Source organism: Apis mellifera, linkage group LG6, assembly GCF_003254395.2.
Source record: "Apis mellifera strain DH4 linkage group LG6, Amel_HAv3.1, whole genome shotgun sequence".
In the NCBI taxonomy this organism is placed as follows: Eukaryota; Metazoa; Arthropoda; class Insecta; order Hymenoptera; family Apidae; genus Apis; species Apis mellifera.
In genome coordinates this window covers 8596180-8614211 of record NC_037643.1, presented here as the reverse complement: position 1 = coordinate 8614211, position 18032 = coordinate 8596180, and the positions used below count along the sequence as shown (strand labels likewise).

Here is an 18032-nt window from a genome sequence, read left to right as displayed (position 1 = left end):
TACTTCCTGCTGGATTTTCTTTCTCGTTCAGTTTTCTCTTATCAGATTTTTTTTCTTTCTTCTTTTCTTTCTGTATTTGCGATCGTTCATTTTGGAGATTTCTTTTTTTCATATATCGTGTTCGAGAGAAGAAGTTGTCGAGTGATACGATTGTTTCGTTGAACAGTAAGCGAAAGGGAAAGAAATTAATTGATTCATTTCTACGATTTTTAACGAGGATTCGTATATCGAAAGCAATTTAGATTATCATTCTTGGATCTTGTTTAAATATAGCGATACTATACAAGATTGTAGAACTTTATCGAAACTGTGATACATGGAAAATATTTTCTTCTTAAATTTCAAGTATTTGTACACAACTGTAATACGATATATATATTTTCGTATCATCAATCTTCAGACTCGAATCGAATAACAAAATCATTCCCCAGCCAATAATTGGCGAAGATTTACAGAAAATTTCGAGGTTTGGCTAATTCAAGTAGAAACTTTCAATCGTTCCAACGATATCATTCTCTCGCTTTACAATTCCTCGGAATTGTTTATCCATCGATTCCATCGGCTCCCTTCGCCCAAGCCTCTCTAAAGGTTACGATACAAATTGGAAAGGTCGGCGAGAGTATCTGGCAATATTCGCAATTCGTCTCGCGGCGAGCACAATGCTATCAGGTATATATATATATATATATATATATATATACGATACAAATCCAACGGAGGTTTGGGTTCGCTACCAGCGGCCTACCGATTTCTCTTTCAATTGAGTTTTCCAACGTTCCCCATTGTTCGGAGGAAATATCGGATCGAAAACTGGTTTCTTACCCGTCCAACTCTACTACCCCCAACCCCTCCTATTTACAAAGAGAATGGAGGGCTGACATTTCACTCGTGAACGGTTCATATATATATATATATATATATATATATGTTTTCTTGTTCTTCTTCTTCTTCTTCTTCTTCGGAGTCTCTTCACTGCGCAACGTAGACGATCCGTTGCCCTTTCGCCACCGCGAATCTGTTCCCTGGGAAAATGTGAAAATCGTATCGATCAATGTCTCGATGAAACAGGAGGAGGGATTGAGGAGAAAGTTGGGAACAGATGTTTGAATTATTCGCATTGAAATTCGATTATTCGAGTTTATGTGGATTGATAGATTCGATAAAATTCAATCGATTAGTCGTTATTTCGATCTTGACTGGCTTAAGTTAAGTTATATGTAGGGGTGAAAATTGTTTCAATGTTTTTCATATCGATCCGCGGTCTAATCGAGGGATTAAACGATTAAAAGGATAATGAAGATTGGTTTAGAGATAAATTGTGATAATGCAATGTTAGAGAGGAAGATGGTTAAACTGGTATGTAAAACATTTGCAAAGGGACGATACGTTTCTCTGGATCTTTCGATTTCAAATTTCTTGCCCGTCATCCGAGATATCGAAATTGGCGAAATTTCACGTTTGTGACACGGCATTTCGATACGAGTTATCCGTTTCTATTCTCGTCTTCTTTATGGAATAAAAATCAACGTTTACAGAAACGTTTAAATTTAAAGCAAGTAAAGAATTTATTATATTATTTTTGATCCCTGTTAAATAAACTTTTCTTTTTTAATAAAATCCAATTGTAAAATTGTTCAATATTTTCACAAATTTTTCTAGAATTCAATCATTGAACATCCAATTGCAATTCTCTGTTTTCCAAATTTTCTAAAACCAATTTTCTAAAACCGTGCCATTATCCGCCATCCACAATTCATTAAATATTATTTTTATATCGAAAAATCGCTTAATCGATTCAAAACTGTCACGTTAAAAATCGTGGAGGAAGCGAATTTTCTAGAACCATCGACACAGGCTAGGCAACCACTTTTCCATTGACCATGAGAAGCGTCGAAAAAGCGTGATGGAGGCCGCCCGTTTAAATTATACATTCGTCTAAAAGGTCCGCCGATCAGAGAGAGATTCGACGATTCCCGAAAATCCAACTTTGAATTTCAAACTCGGGAACGGTCAAGGCCTGCCCCTTGTCTGATTCTATCCGGGACTATCCCCTGAGATGGAGGCTCGCGTTAACGGCGGCGCGATGCGAGAAATTTCCCTTTTCCTCTCCAAGTCTCTCTCTCTCTGTCACATCTCGTGTCGATAACTCGCGCTCTCCTCGAGGCTCGCGAATATTTCTTCGAGCCTGTCATCCGTGGCTCCAAGGGAGATCCTCCCTTAAAGTAAAAGCACGGTTTACCTTTGGTATCGCATCGGACGGTTGCTCCTCCGCGGTTTCTCTCCCCCTCCCCTTCTTTCGAAACTTTGCTTCGAAGAAAGTTGGCCAAAGTTGCTCTTCCCCAACAACGAAACCAACTTCTCCTAGAGAGAATTAATCATCCTCCTCCTCTTTTTAAATCGTCTTTATCCTCTGGATGGAAGAGAGAAGAGAAGTTTTAGTGGAAGTTAAAAAAACGAGGAATCGAAAGAGAGAGGTTTGGAGGGAGATGGAATGGATGGGACGGGCGATATTAAATGTTTGCTCGTTTTGATAGATCTATTTTTCCGCTTGTTTATTTGTCGGTCGAATGATTGAGTTTTATTGATCGATGCTGAATTATGAGGCAGGAAAGTTTTCTTCCCTTCGGTTATTTCACGTGAGGTGGGTGCCTATCCATCATCCCGATTAATAATTGTGAAATTGACTTAAGAGAAATGAAAGGGTTAAAGAGAATAAGGGGATGTAAAATATATAGGACTCCTTCGATCCCATCGATTCGTAAACTGAATCTTATTGTATGCCACTTCGGATACAGAAATTGTATACAGATTTATACTATTTCCGAAAATTGTATAGAATCATTTTTAATGTTATTTGTAAAATCTAAATATTATTTACTTTTTGTGGGAGAAAAGAAAGATATTGTTAAGCATAGAAAAGGAAAAAATTGATGAAACTCGTTCGTTACGATCCTTTTTACAAAGAATTTATACAAGTTCTAGAAACTGTTGTAAAAATTAGAAAATATCCTTTCTCTTCATCGAAAAATCTTTATGCTATTATATCATCTATTCGTTCCAAAAATGAAAAACAAATAGGATCAGGAAAAATAAGATTAAAAAAAAAAGAAAGGGAATCTATCATATACTTTGCAAAGAGAGAAAAGTAATAGTTTGTTCTCAGCTTCTATATTAGCTTTTCTATTCTTGTACCATTACGTAAGATTGCGTCACCGTGTTTTTAAAAAATTCATTTCACTAGGACTCGATTCCCTTGGGCTATACGGCGATAATCAATTCGAAATCGAGGAGTTGTATTCACGGCTATCTCTGATGGAGAGAGAGAGAGAGGGAGAGAGAGAGAGAGAGAGAGAGAGAGAGAGAGAGAGAGAGAGAGAGAGAGAGAGAGAGAGAGAGAGAGAGAGAGAGAGAGAGGGAGAGGCGTTGCTCGGCCCCCGTCGATGACCGTTCGCAGTCATTGGCGTCCTGCTCGTGTCACGTAAATCGTCTTCCTGGAACGAAGGCCACGAGAAAGTTCGTGCCGCTGGTTCAGTGCCACGGTCACGCTACGTGCGTGGCATCGACACCGACGAAAGTAAACTAAATCCAAAGGATTACGCAACCCCGTTTTAAAAGTCTCTCGATGTTTCTTCTCTGACCGCCTTCCTTCTCGTTTCTTTCCTCTTTCCCCCCCGCCGCCGCCGCTTCGTCGCTCGCCTCTCGAATTATTTGATTAATTCGTGGCGCGGTGAGGATCGATAGCGACTACCTTTTGTCGGTAATTTTGCATTCGAGAGTGATTGATCGTGCCACTCGAAACTTTCAACTATTTTCTTCTCGTATACTCGGAGAAATTTGAATAGATCCAGCGCGTGTTGATTACACCGTTATCGTAGATGGAAACCTTAAATTGAGACGTGATGGATGAATTTTCGTGGAGATCGATCTTAAATTTTGATATTTTCTGAAGAAAAAAAAATATATATATGTATAACAGAATATATTTAATAATTTTTAAAGTAAAATCTTCGTATATGTAATAAAATCCAAGTTTAAAAAGTCACGATGTTTTTTTTTTAAATAAAGTATATAAGAGGAGAATATCCTGTTTGATAGAAATTGTTAAGACAAGAAGACAAAATTTTCATAAGAAAACTGAAAACTTTTTGACTAGAAAAGAAAAAATTTACAATTCTCTTTTATATTCGATTGTACAAAACGTTTTGGATTCTTTCGTATAAATGGTTGGTCGTTCAAAAGATTCTCCCAACGTGGTCATTGGTTTTGAATAATTGCCGGTTACTTCCGAGTGTAATATAAGCAAGTCAGAATCGTGTGTCGAGTCAACGTGTGTGCTTTATTAATATTCATGTATTATATTCACCAGATACTCGTTTCTTGTCTTCGTATGGCGTTCACCTTTTCGATACATTTCCGGATTTTTTGCACGCGTGTGTGTAATCGTCCCCTGTCTCTTTGATAATCCAGTTCTTCTTCTGTGAGAAAAGAGACGGAATCGTGCTTTAAAATTATCGTCCAAGAATCCGTGACGTATATCGTTTCATGGTGGATTATATTATCGTGACGTTGCATTTTTATGATCGCGCGTGAAAATAACGGTAAAAAAAAAAGAAGAAAAAATCAGATCAACAATTCTGAAATTATTTGCAAAAAATAATTAATCCGTAATTAATACGCTTAAAAAAAAGATAATATTCCCGCGAGATCAATTTGATTCCTGCTACGGATAAATTTAACTTTCTATCCGCATTCGAGAGGGATTTATAGCATCATTTCCTTGCCCCGAAGCCTCACCAGATACCAGATACTTTTGACACTTGTGCAGTTTCACACGTTTATATAACGCGTGTCTTTAAAATTTCTATTCCATTCGTTAAACTGCCGGTGAATTGCATTAAAAAAATCCATGATTAGGATTGTTACATTAATTATTTATAATTATATCTCGGATCGGAAGGCGAGAGAATAAATTTTAACGTTGAAACTTTTAATTTTCATTTGTTAAGAGGAAATATTTTAATGCGATATAGAAAGAGGAAAAAAAGGAACCTGTTAAACAGGTAGTAACTTTTTAGAGTTGAAAAATGATTGATGAATCTAATGAAGTTTTATTTAAAAAGAAAAAATTAATAATATAATCTTTTTCGAAAGAAAAAAAAAAAAATATACACCCAATCATGTTTCCACTATGAATTTTAATTATAATTAATTTACATTTAAACTTCGCAATCATATGTATGTAAAAAAAAAAGATTAATTTATAATAAGTTGACAATCATACGAAGAAGGAACAAAGAAAGAAGTAGATAGAAATTAACGCTTCCGCAAAACTTGAAAATCGTTTAACCTCATTGGCGCCAGTCACGTTTGGCGTACAGCATGTAATACTATGGTTGGATACGTACCTGGCGCATATACGAAGCCAAGAGTGGGGGTAGAATGCGCGGATATTAACGCGAGAAAATATTCTGTGCACCGGCAAAAAGTGACGCGGTATTCCATTATCCTCGTCGGCACGATGCAAAACCGGTCGAAATGATTGGATTTTTATTTTCCATCCTGCTCGTTGCTCCGTTCTCCGTCTTCGTTGCGTGGCGCGTATCGCGCGCGAGTTACAGCGTTTCTTCGTTTCTTTCTGGCGCGCGGCAAGTAACGAGTATCACCGACCGCGACCTAAAGCGAGAGAGAAGGACAAAAGATGCGCGCGCACACGAGCGCGAATCGCGCGTGGAGACGCATGTGCGTACGCGAATGTGTGCGCTGTTACCGTGTGACTCATCCAGGTACATTGCACCCGGTACGTGTCCGGTACAAGCTCGAGTTGGTACGTTCGACGAACGATCATGTCCAATATTTTCCAATTTTTTAATCGAGACGAGGTATGATCTTGATTTATCTTGATTCTTATGATAATTCGTTCTCTTTCAAAGTGAATCGTGACTTAGAATTGATCTCGATGTTGCACCCGGTATTCGGTCGTCGACGAAACTTGAGAAACAATTTACTACAAATTATATGCGATCATCCGACACACGATCTTAATTGTTTCATACCGAGCACTTGGCTCCCTAAGTTGTCCAAGAGTTGGCTCCTGATTAGCGATGATTACTATCATCGGTCAGGCAAGGGAAATGTTCTTGAGGCAGTTCGTATGCAGTCACGATTTCTCTAGATGTCTCGCGAGCGCATGCAGTTGATCGGCTACAGATATAAGGCGTAACATGTTGTTAGGTTAAATACGAAAACGATACACCCCGTCGGATATTCATTGAACGAACATTTAACCCAATCGCTTCCTACCGGCCTTGCCATTTCTCTCGAACAACATGTGCGTGCAACCAGAGAAAACGAAGGCATCGAGAGTGGTTGTCTTGACTCGGAGTGGCGCGCTGGGAATCGCGTGTGGATTATTAAAAGTCATCGAAGCGTGTGGTAAATACTCCTCGATCCGTCTCTCTCTCTCTCTTTCTCGTTTTCCTCTTTCGACTTTTCAGAGCTCCCTGACAGTGTTTTCTTCGGTCTCTCGCTCGTTCCTTTTCGTCTTCCGTGCGTCTTCGTTTTTGTCTCTCTCTCCATTGCGCCAATGCTAGTTTGTGTCTCCCTCTACGTTGCTTTTTCTCTCTTCAACATTCTCGAGCGAATCTTCGTCGTTCTCCGTTGCACCTCAAGAGCAATGAACTCTCGGTAGGGTATATCATCAGTGAAGTGATACTGCCAGTGTGCGCGTGCGTCAATGTGTACGTGCGCGCGCATGCGAGCCGCGCGTGTGTAGCACGGGTGTGCAATGCATAACGCGATCGAGTCGCGTTTCCATCGCACCTTTTCTCTTCCTTTTTTTTTCATTGTATATATGCGTCGAATAAAATGAAATCATGGCATATAGAATACGCGGTGAACCCAAGATTGGTACACGTGCAGCAATGGTCAGAAACAGCTACGTGTAGAGTGCATGCATCAACCCTAACCGCGATATGTCTCGAATCGCTTGTTTCTCCTTTTTCCATTTCTTTTTCTTTCTTTCTTTCTTTTTTCTTTTTTTTTTGCTCTTTCTCCTTGTAAATCGATTGAATATTTTAGGTATATTTTTAATACATTTTTAACAAGATAACACGTGCGATAATAACAGTTGAATAGACGGATTCACGATTTAAAATTGAAAAGAAAATTTTATTCGATATTACGTTATGCAGCAATCTCATTGCAACCGACTCGACTCGCTTGCAAGTCGTCAGCCCGGAAACCGGCAATCCATTTGCTATTCGTTGCTTTGTTTAGTATTGCTGTTGCGCGCAATCTTCTTGACAATACAAAGTGAATTCTGGAATATTATTTTTCGAGTAAATTAACTTGAACGATGGAGATTCTTGAGATTGTCAATTAGTATTCTTGCAAAAATAGTGTATACTTTGAAGATTAGATTTAGTATTCATCACTGATATTTCCAGAAAGGAAATTATATTATGTAAAGTTAAAGTTTAGAGCAATTGATATTTCAGTTCAAAAAAATGTTGTATAATTTCAAGGGTAAATTGATTATAAGGATATTATATATAAAATTAATTTTCAATAAATTTTCATAACCTGATCAATAATTAAATAACATGTTAATCGGTAATTTATAAAAAGATACTTATTTATAGATAGGTTTTGTTACAAGAAAGGGAGACTTGGCTAATGGCAATGCTAATAACACGACGGTATAAATAGGAGAGATTCCTTTAAGAGGAGAGAGAGAGATTCGAGTTGGCGTTGGTAAGTGCAACGCCATTGAACTGTCCACTATATGTATAGTGTACGAGTGGTCATGCAACGGTAAAATTAAGGGAAATTGATTAAGATTGGTCGTTTTAAATGTATCTGATCGAACTCGTACATTCTGACTTCCTGGTGCAAGAGTCGCACTCTTGATTAATGCGAATTCTTTGATATCTCGAAATTATAAAATTATATTATCCAAAGAATTATATAAATACAAAAATTTTCTTTGTAAATTTTGTTATATTATAAAAAATAAATTAAAATACTTTGAAATTTCGAAAAATATTATATTATAATTCGATTTTTAACTTTCACAACCTAAATTGTATTCCATTTTTCTACAACATCAAAATAATAATGTTTAAACGCGATAGAACTATCTATCTCTTTGTGTAGAATTCTCATGAGTGTAGAGATTTCTTCCTGCAATGGGATCATTATTCATGAGATAAAAGGCGCGACCGTGGTTACCGCGAAGCGATTTCGTTGCATCAAAACTCGTTCAGGGCACAAATAAGCGCGGCTTGATCGCACGCGCATTTCGAGTGCACTGTGTAAGTTACATCACACATGTTACGTATATCCATCTCACACATACGCGTACGCGCAAACGTCAACGCGTTAAACACACGCGAAGAGTGATTATTTCCTTTCTTGCTGACCTGCTGTAATTCTGCCTGTTGTACACTTGTTTTTTGCACGTACTTACGCACATTGTCGCGTGAAGCATGTATATGTACATATACAGGTGCGTATAGAGATAAGTACGTACATATATTGGACTTGAAGTACATACACTTCCCTCTACAAATATCGAAGTACACAGTGAACATACGTTCGAACGAATATATGAGAAACAAGGAAGATAAATGTTCGCGCATATGTCCACTATAAGCAAATGCTAATAATATTCACTTCCTGTAACTCAGTTATATTAAATCATTGCTGTATTTCTGTATTATTACCATTTTCTTCATACATTACTATTACCTTTTACTACGCACCGCGTTTGCTGTGCGCACACTAACACAATGTACGTTCATTCGCCGAGTGAAAAGATAAAAGAATGTTTCCTCTACGTATCCTTTTCTTCCACGTTCGGCAATCCTATATTTCCATCTCCATCCCACTATGCTTTTAGTTATTTCGGTATATATATCGTTCATCGGTGAACGCTTTGTTAGTAAAACTTCATCACTTTGCGTTTCGCTCTATATATTTTCTATTCTAAACACAGAAACAAACAACTTATTAAAATGATGCTTGTTGTTTTTACGTATGGAGGGAAAAGATGATATAACTATATTAAGCAAGTAATCTTTATTATTTTTATTTTTTTTTTTTCATTTAGAGGAAAGAACTCGTTTTACTTCATATAATTTTCGCATTTATGCAAATTTCATTCCTGGCATCGGCAAAATTATATGTTTGTTTATCAGAGAGATTAAGCAAAAAGCGACTAAGGTAAGCGATCGAAACTCATTTCTTTTCTTTTCTTCTTTTTTTTCTGAAACGAGCAAACGGAATCGCATTTTTTAATCTCGACGCTCGTTCCATTAATGTTTCTGGACAATCCGGTTTCGTATACCGACCTATTGGCTTCGTTTAATTTTATACTCGTGCGAATTCGATAATGTTCGGTCCTTATTTTTTCCCCTGCTCCAACCTCGCCCCTCTTCTCCGCATACGTAAACTCCTTGCACGGCCGTCGTGTGTGTCGGTGTGTGCATGCAAGTATACGTATCTAGCGGTAAGGACGCAGGCCTTGACCATGAATACAAGTTGGTGGATTGCATAACTATAGTTATGTGCGGTGGAACGACAGTGGCTCTCCCCTGCGACTGTAAAACGCGTCCATGCACGCACAATCCAGCTCCACGGCGCATGAGCGTATGTACGTGGCGCGTATGTGCGCGCGCACACGTGGGTCGAACAGTGCAAACGTCACTTTTATATATACCCACGAAACAATTTGTATTTTCTTTTAAGAAAAAAAAAAAAACGTAAATTTTTTTATTAAAAATTCTTCTTGTACAATGAAATTAACGCATTTATACATGTTCGTATATATATGAATAGAAATACCATATTATATTATCACTCTTGAACAACTTATTGCAAATCAAACTATATATCGTATATCTCTTCTCAGTTTTTTAATGTAACATTCTTCTATATATATATATATATGACAAGAACTGTGTACGTATGCTATCGTAGAGTACACTGCACTCGTGACGTGTCACGTACTCGTGTTTGCACGTGAGTGTACTTGAATGCGCGGGCACACGCACGCACGCACGTGCACTCGCGCACACAACCACGCATTCAGCGACGTGTTGAAACGAGCGGCATTGCGTACGCAGACGTAAGGCTGCGACCTTGCCTTTAAGCTTCAAACAGCTGTTCGTGGCGGTGTTTTGAGCCTTCGTGAAATGGAACGCGAGTAAACGAGGGTTGCGAGACGTCGGCTTGTAAGGACGTCGTAATCCGTGGCGAGATCGTAATGGTAAATCTGGTGGATCGATGTATTTTCGCTATAAATTCACGTGCGTTTTTATGCCCGATACGATCTTGGACGCATCGATTTCTTTCAACCAAGAGTATTTCTTAGGGATATAATATTCAGAGCATTATTTTTGCCAATTCAATTAAAAATTTTGTAAACAAAAGAATTTAATAAGTATTTTATTTCTGTATTTATTAATGAAAATTATTTTAATCTATTGTACTTTCAAAATTCATTGATTTAAACGATTGTATATTTATAATGTATATAGACATGTATTATTTTAGATTAATTATATTTCTTTAGATTAACATAATATTTTTATCATTGATTATTACAATTGAAAGAAATTAACAAAAGATACTACTTTGAAGAAATAATAATAAATAATTCAGTTAATGTTTCAAAATATGGGCTTGATGATGAGTAAATTACTATATTAAGAGACTAAAGAAATCTTAGATTATGATAGAATTCTAGATGGGAAATTAATAGATTTTTTTCACATGATTTACTCAGTGATAAAGTAATACGGTAATAATTGCGTTTCTCTAATCTCTGAAAATCTCCCGTCACTGTGATGAATGATGAACCACACTGAAATGCATACAATATAATATACAATTGCAGCAATTCGCAGGAAAGCACATACATTCGTGAAAATAAGAAAAAAAAAAAGGTGGATTAACCGAAGCGTCCAAGTGCTTAAAATAAAAAAAAAGATGAAAGAATCGTCGACATTATATTATATTAATATATTTAGAATGTATCTTGCTGCAACATCTTCAATTCTGTTTTCCTTTGTCCTATATAAGTTATAATTAACAATAATTAGCATTTTTGTTAATAAAAAAAAACATTATGAATTGTAATACGTAATTTTCAAAATATTACAATATTTGCAATTTTATATCTTTATATCTAAAATAAATTTAAATTAATTTTAGATTTATTTAATTCGAAAGATAAAAACTTTAGCCATATAATATGCATTTTTTAAATTGAAAATTATAACAAATATCAAATTTCTAGATTGAATATAAAACTTTTATTCCTACGTATATAAATTGCTAATTTTTATCAGCTAATTCTCACGTTCGATTCTTCGAAAAAATTAAAGGTTCCTGTTGTTCCCCACCAACAACAAACATGAATTATCCGTTACCACCCACCGGCTCTGATTTTCCACCCACTTGAACACACCTTTGCATAAATTCCTTCTCTTTCTATCTTGATCGTTATCTTAGCAGGATGTTACGGGCTAAAGTTGTACACGTCGAAGATCACACAAGCGAAAGAGAAAGTCCGTTTGAATTAAGTCGTCATTGGGGAAGATTTACTGGCAATTATTTTCCGCTTAACGTTCGATGCTCGATTAATATTAATCTCTTATTTCTTTCGTCACAATTAAACACTTTTGATGTTTTTCCATCGTGTTTTATAATGAATAACTTTTCAACAGAATATATATGTATATATATATATATATATATGTATTTGTAAATTTATTGTAACATCTGTGAACCGAGATTAATTATATTATGGAAATATAATTTATGTATTTTATAATTTCATGATTCTTTAACATGGTATTGTTAAATAAGATTCGGTTGGTAGCTTTCAATGTTATATGTAGATTGCAGTTTTATGAGCTGCTTATGTATCTTTAATATTATTTGTAATGTAAAAGAAGCAATTAAAATATAGATGTTACATGTAGCTGTGATTAAAGCTTTGGTCACAGTGGATGAGTTTTCTGATCAATTAACCTTCTGACAAGTTCAGAATAAATAAATTCGTCAAATAAATTCTCGTTAGAGTGATCGTTTCGTTCTTCAAATATCTGACGAATTCGTTTCACAAATATTTCACACAATATTACGTAATAAAATCGGATTAACTAGAAAAAGTTATAAATAATTTTAGAAAATTTTTCTAAATACTTTTCCAAACGATAACTACAATACATCGATTACTTATCAATTTCTTCCCCGAATCTCATAAATTTTACCTCATCTTCCTAATAATCATTCAAATAAACGTTTAAATAGGAAAAAAAAAAAAAGGAGTAGTCCAGTCATCAACGATCGCCGATATTCCCATCTGGTGACAAAAATAATTTCCCGTATAAATTTCTTCGACACTTGAAAATAGCCTTAGTGTTATATAATGCACGGCATCGTCGAGACTCGCTGATTTTCCACCTGCACGCAGCCAGTTCGAGCCAACGCACATAAATTTGCCCCACCTTCTCTCACGATGATTATCAACGGGAAGTTATTCGACGCAGTTTCACCTACGAGCACGCGTGATTCTCTATCAACGGGAAGAAAAATTAACGAAAAAAAGAAAATAAAACGATAAAGATGAAGGAACAGCGTAAAACCGAAATGCGTCGAATTCCTGTCAAACATGACGAGAAGAAGAAGAAAAAAAAAGAAATGCAAATAAGAAACAAAAATATTACGTTCGTGAATTCGATCCGAATCCGAATGGCTGTCAGATTCGTCGATAGATGGATCGTATGGGAACGGATAGGTAGGGAGAAAAGGATGGACTGTGTTCGCGACGATGGCCGCGGAGCCGAAGGAGAAGGGAACGCTCATCAAAGAGGCATTGAACTCGGGATTCCGTGCGAGGACCACCGTGGAATAAGAAGCCACGGGGACTCGAGCGATTCGTTCATTCGTTGGGACGTGCGAATCACCGGTTTTCGCGCGTGTTCACTTTGTCTACTTTGACGGTCGAGGACCTCCGGTTTCGCAGGGCGCCAAACTCTTCCGCCTTTTGACGGACGTTGATGCATTAAAGGATGCGTTTGAATCGGGAACCATGATTTCGGCATTGTGATTCTTTTCCCAAAGCTATATGAAATGGAGGAGAGATATAATTTTTCTCTTATATCGAGAGGGATCGAAAGAAGAAACTCCAGCGATCATAATTATAGTTCGATCCTAATTGGGATAGATAGAAGCGTTTCAGTGCGTGGTGTTATCGATGCTGGCTTTATGGACCGTTTGGAATACAAAAGAGAAGACGTGCTTGTTCAAATTGTCATACACAATGGCCGAAAGAGACCAAACAAGCGAATCACGTAGTCCTCGAATCAGGTATTCTTGATACGTCACGCTTGGCTGCAGCTTAGGGATCTACTGTTAATTTCATGTGCTGGTGTTCGCGTGGATTCAATAGTAATCCAATTTTGGACTAATTTAATATTGCTTAAAAAAGAAAAATGAAGATACAAAACTATATTTAATATATTGACAGAAAAATGTGAGAAAATATTAATACTTTATATTTATCAAATAATGCTAATTTTTGAAAATAAAATTTGGTTAATGGTCGTTTGCTTGGTCGTCACATCGTTGATCATCTTATTTCTACGCGACAATATTATCAACTATAATTTTCCCAATGATGAAAATTCCATCACAATCAATAAGACCGATGGAAGCGCATGCATTATGCAACAGAACTTTCGACACATCCCCCGAAACACATGACTCATTCCCCCAGCCATTAATCATTTTCCGTGACAAACGCTTAAATACGCCGGCAACTGCTCGCGTAACGATCGAACGCGTCGTATGCAGAAAACGATAAATGTTGGGATACGCGGTATGCTTGCGTCGAGAAGAGGTACAAAACGGTCAATCATGCACCTGTCGTGACGTGGTCATTGGCCAATGCACTCGTTACATTATTATCGAACCGAATGGATCTTTCTTCATTTGTTCGAATCTTTTTTTTTTCCTTTTCCGATTTCTTATGGACAGAATTAATTGTTACGAAGAATTAAGTTAATTGTTTGGAAGGTTGTTGTACCAACTCTGAAAGAAATTTAATTAGTTATTTTTGACAGATCCAATTTGATAATTAAAGGTGTACAAAGATGACGTATGTATTGAATGAAACAATTATAAATAAAATTCTACATGATGCGTTTTAAGATCAGATTAAAAATTGATCTTTTAAAAAATAGCTTTGAATATTTTTAATTCATTATTCCGATTAGTCCGATTTTGTTTGAATTGACTTTAATTTAAGGATATTGTATGCATCTGATATATAAATATTTAGAAACATATCTTATTATTCTATTATTATTAGAATTGATCAATCATTAAAATTAATCAATCTTAAACAGAAATATAAAAATTGTAGCAGCAGAAGATTTTGATTGGTTAACGAAAAATTTTGATTAATAAAATTAATAAAAAATATTTCTTATGACGTTATATCGGATCAAAATCGGTATTGAAACACAAAATCCCAAGGTGTTAAGAACTCCATCCGCTTGACATTAAGACTAACACATTCAAAACTCGCGGATAGATTAATTATTCAAAGTTTGTTCAACTAGTTAGGCGGTTACGATGCATCAGCAAGTTTAACGCATATAGCAGCAGCTTTAAACAAAATGGGTATAACATCTAAACGTAACACATACCTGCATACATAACTTTGAAGTTTAATCTATGATTATTAACAAGTTTAATTCACCTTTGCGATAATTCATTCAAAATACAACGTAAAAATAAACACGCCGAGTAATAATAAACGTCGAATAGAGAAAAAATAATTAAAGCTTCCTATTCATGTTATAATTTTATTATTGTATCTTTCTGCGAGAAATAATTAAATGAAATACGTTTTCCTTATATATTGAAAAACAACACATCATAATTTTTTTTTCGATGTTATATTACGATATATCCATTTAGAAACTCAACTTTTAAAACATGCCATGCATAATACACGTGCAGTGAAAGTGTCAAGAGGTTAACGTGAAAGCAAGTCTAATCCACGTTTATTTAATCGAATCTCTTCAACGGGACTATTACAGCCAACGAGCTGATCTCGCAGATTAACGCACATGTGCGCGCGACAATTTGTTACGTAATTGTTAACACAAGTGAATCCACAACTTTCACGACACGACCAGCCGCGCGAGCGGCCATTTTCGACACGGCGATCGTGGCGCCTCGCGCGGATGATTGAGAGAATCAAAAAAAAAAGAAAATCGCATAGTTCCCATTGTCCATAAAGCGAACTCGATCGGCCAACACGAGAAACGCTACGTGGATGTCGTTGTGCGTGACGTTTCAACGAACCCAGTCGCCGCAAGGTGCCTTAATATGGTTACGTAAGAAAAGAGACAGCGTTACCATGGCAGCCTTTCAGCGAGGCATGCATATACGATCACCTCGTATAAGCCATAAGCGGTTGCGCGAACACGGAAGAGCTTGCATCTCCTTTACTCCCTTTCTGTCGTATCTTTCTTGCCTTCTTCATCCGTCTTCGTCCCATCATCCCTCCTTATTGCCCGGCCGGTTTCTCTACCGGCATGGCTGCACGACTCTGCCGATTTCCTCGACGGCCAAACGATCCGAAACGATACGTAACGATACGGCCGGTAAAGGGATCCAGGAAAAGGTACATCGAGAAAATCAATCCAGCCGCGCAGTCCAACTTCCAAGTGCCGGGGCGGAGTTTTTTCATGACCCGTGGCGCCTCGAGACACGTCGTCGTAAATAACACGCGGAAACGGAACCAAACGTCCGTCCAACGGATGGACGGGCCGGCTACAACCGTCTGAATGAAACGCGCAAGAAATGTCGTAAATAATATTACAGGATACACGAGGTTGAGAAGTCGATTAACGAACGGGTTTGATGTGCTGACCGAACCATCTGAATATTTCAACAACGTCGTACCGAATGGCGTTCCAGCTTCGATGAAGACGTGGATTACACGTTACGTATAAGCGTGTAGAGAACTCAATGATTCTTCGCGACGGATTTTACGAGCATCTCGAATACTTGGATGGAAACACGTTCAAACGTATTTGTTGAAATTAAGTTGGATGAAATTTTATCGATAAGTTTGTGAAGAGATATATCGATATATCTCCGATATATAGGAGCGGTGGTATCCAGGAACGTGGGATTCTTGAAGACGGCTTTCCGGTTCGCGTAATTGGAGCCCGTTTCTTGTCAAACCGTAGCCTAAGGCCGATTAGTCAGCGCGTTCGTGGCAACGTTTCCTCCCTTCTCTTCTTATTCTGCCATTAGCGAAGGATTTAAACCGATTCGTTGATTTCCGCCTAAAGTGTCCGGTAGCTAGCCCGCCACCAACGGATCCGCACGCTCACGTATAAGGTATCCACGGACATTAGCGGCGGTGGAAACGCGAATCCATCAAGGTATCCATCTAAGAAACGCCTGGTATCCCATTTCTGCCATTCGTTCTACGCCGTAGGAACGTACATTTCAGTAGCGTATCATCTTGTACTAATGCAGAAGCCACTTGCCGCTTTTACTCCTCACGGGAGAAGCTCACGTAACGCATTCTCTCTCTTTCTCTCTGTCTTCCTTTTCCATTTAAACCCTCTTCCCTTCGACCATCCACCTCCTTCGCTCTTCTTTGTCTCTCCATTCCTCCTTTCTCTCTTCCCCTCCCTCCTCCTCCTCCTCTCCTCTTTTTTCTCCCTGTACGTAGCAAGGGTGTGTGCAGGTGTGCAAAGCTTTCTATCTTTGCCCGCGCGTCCACACACGCTCTGAACGCGAGGCCGCGGATTCATACACGGTGTGCCGTCGCGGAATTGCACGCGATGCTCGCCCACGAGAAGCGTAGCCGCGGCTCGATCTCTCTCGATAACAGGGCAGGAAAACGCGGAATTAATCCTCCTCGCGTTCGCCCGCGAGATACCATCTTCGTTCCTCGCCTGTTTATACCAATTTAAGTTTCACAGGAAAGAGTTTAATATTTCACCGTTCCGTACGTGGCGTCGAACCGGCGGGAATTGTTTATCGTAAAGCCTTTAGATGGGCTATCGTGGTGGTCGTTGTTGCACGTTCGTTTGTTCGTTGATTTTACGTTTATGGCGTGGACGAGCCGTAAGACTTGCTATAAGAGCTCGTTGCGATTTCCGCATTGATGACGATTGGAGATTTGACAGGCTTACGTTTCCTAGTGGTAGGAGATGTGTCTACATGGACGAATAATCTTGGTATTGAAGGTGTATAAAGCTGTTGGGTATCGCGCGCCATCTCATTGGAAAGTTTTATATCTTTGGCGGATGGGATCGTATCTTTTTGAGAGGGATAAGACTCTCGAATTATAGCATACACTATTATCATTAAAAACTTAGAGTTTTTAAGTATTGTATTATTAAGTGTTGTATCTTTTTCCTTTTCCTTTTTTTTTTTTTTTGAAAATAGTAAATCGATCTGCACGAAGTAAATTTTTCGAAGGCCGGCTAATTGCGCGGCATTATCACTGTAGCAAGTAGTACGACCGTTTGAAAAATACGATCGATCGATAGATATATAGATTTTTCTTCTCTAAAGTGTCTTTTTCTTTTAAATTCTTTTTCTTTTTTTCATTTAGAGACGGAACAACTTCTCGAGAGACGTGACACGCGACACGTACGTTTCGTTACACCCTGTAAATCCGACGACGAAACGAGCGCGTGCGCAGTGCGGCGCGTGATTAGTGTCTCTGCGCGTCGTCTGCGAGCTTACGCCGTGATCCATGGCCTGTCCCAATCTATGCTGCTAAGGCAAAAGGAAGCAAAGCAAAACGCGGGCAAACACTCGGCTTAACCCAGTGAGGGGGCCTCGGCTACCCAGAATAACTTGTTCCGCATTGCATTATTAGACGGTTATTTCGGACCGCGTTTCACCATTCCTCCTTCGTAGAAGGACCTCGCCTCCTTTCTCGTCCTTTCTTACAATTTTCCCGAATTAAATAAATCTTC

At 37.9% G+C, this 18032-nt stretch overlaps 1 protein-coding gene and 1 long non-coding RNA gene across 10 annotated transcripts in view; one reads left to right on the top strand and one right to left on the bottom strand.

The window, feature by feature from the left end:
• LOC413076 (ecdysone-induced protein 78C) overlaps nucleotides 1–18032 on the top strand; it is a 113001-nt gene that overhangs the window by 18031 nt on the left and 76938 nt on the right. The window lies entirely within an intron of this gene.
• The window catches only part of LOC100578461, a 51782-nt gene that overhangs the window by 18174 nt on the left and 15576 nt on the right, over nucleotides 1–18032 (bottom strand). For 2 of the 5 annotated variants that reach the window (XR_003304787.1, XR_003304788.1), the window contains one exon: nucleotides 4000–4475. The exons of 1 other annotated variant lie outside the window; for it this stretch is intronic. This is a non-coding gene — a long non-coding RNA (uncharacterized LOC100578461). Of the gene's footprint in view, nucleotides 1–360; nucleotides 1023–3999; nucleotides 4476–18032 lie in introns of those variants that run through there. 2 more of the 5 variants (XR_001703456.2, XR_001703457.2) reach the window with 2 other exon arrangements.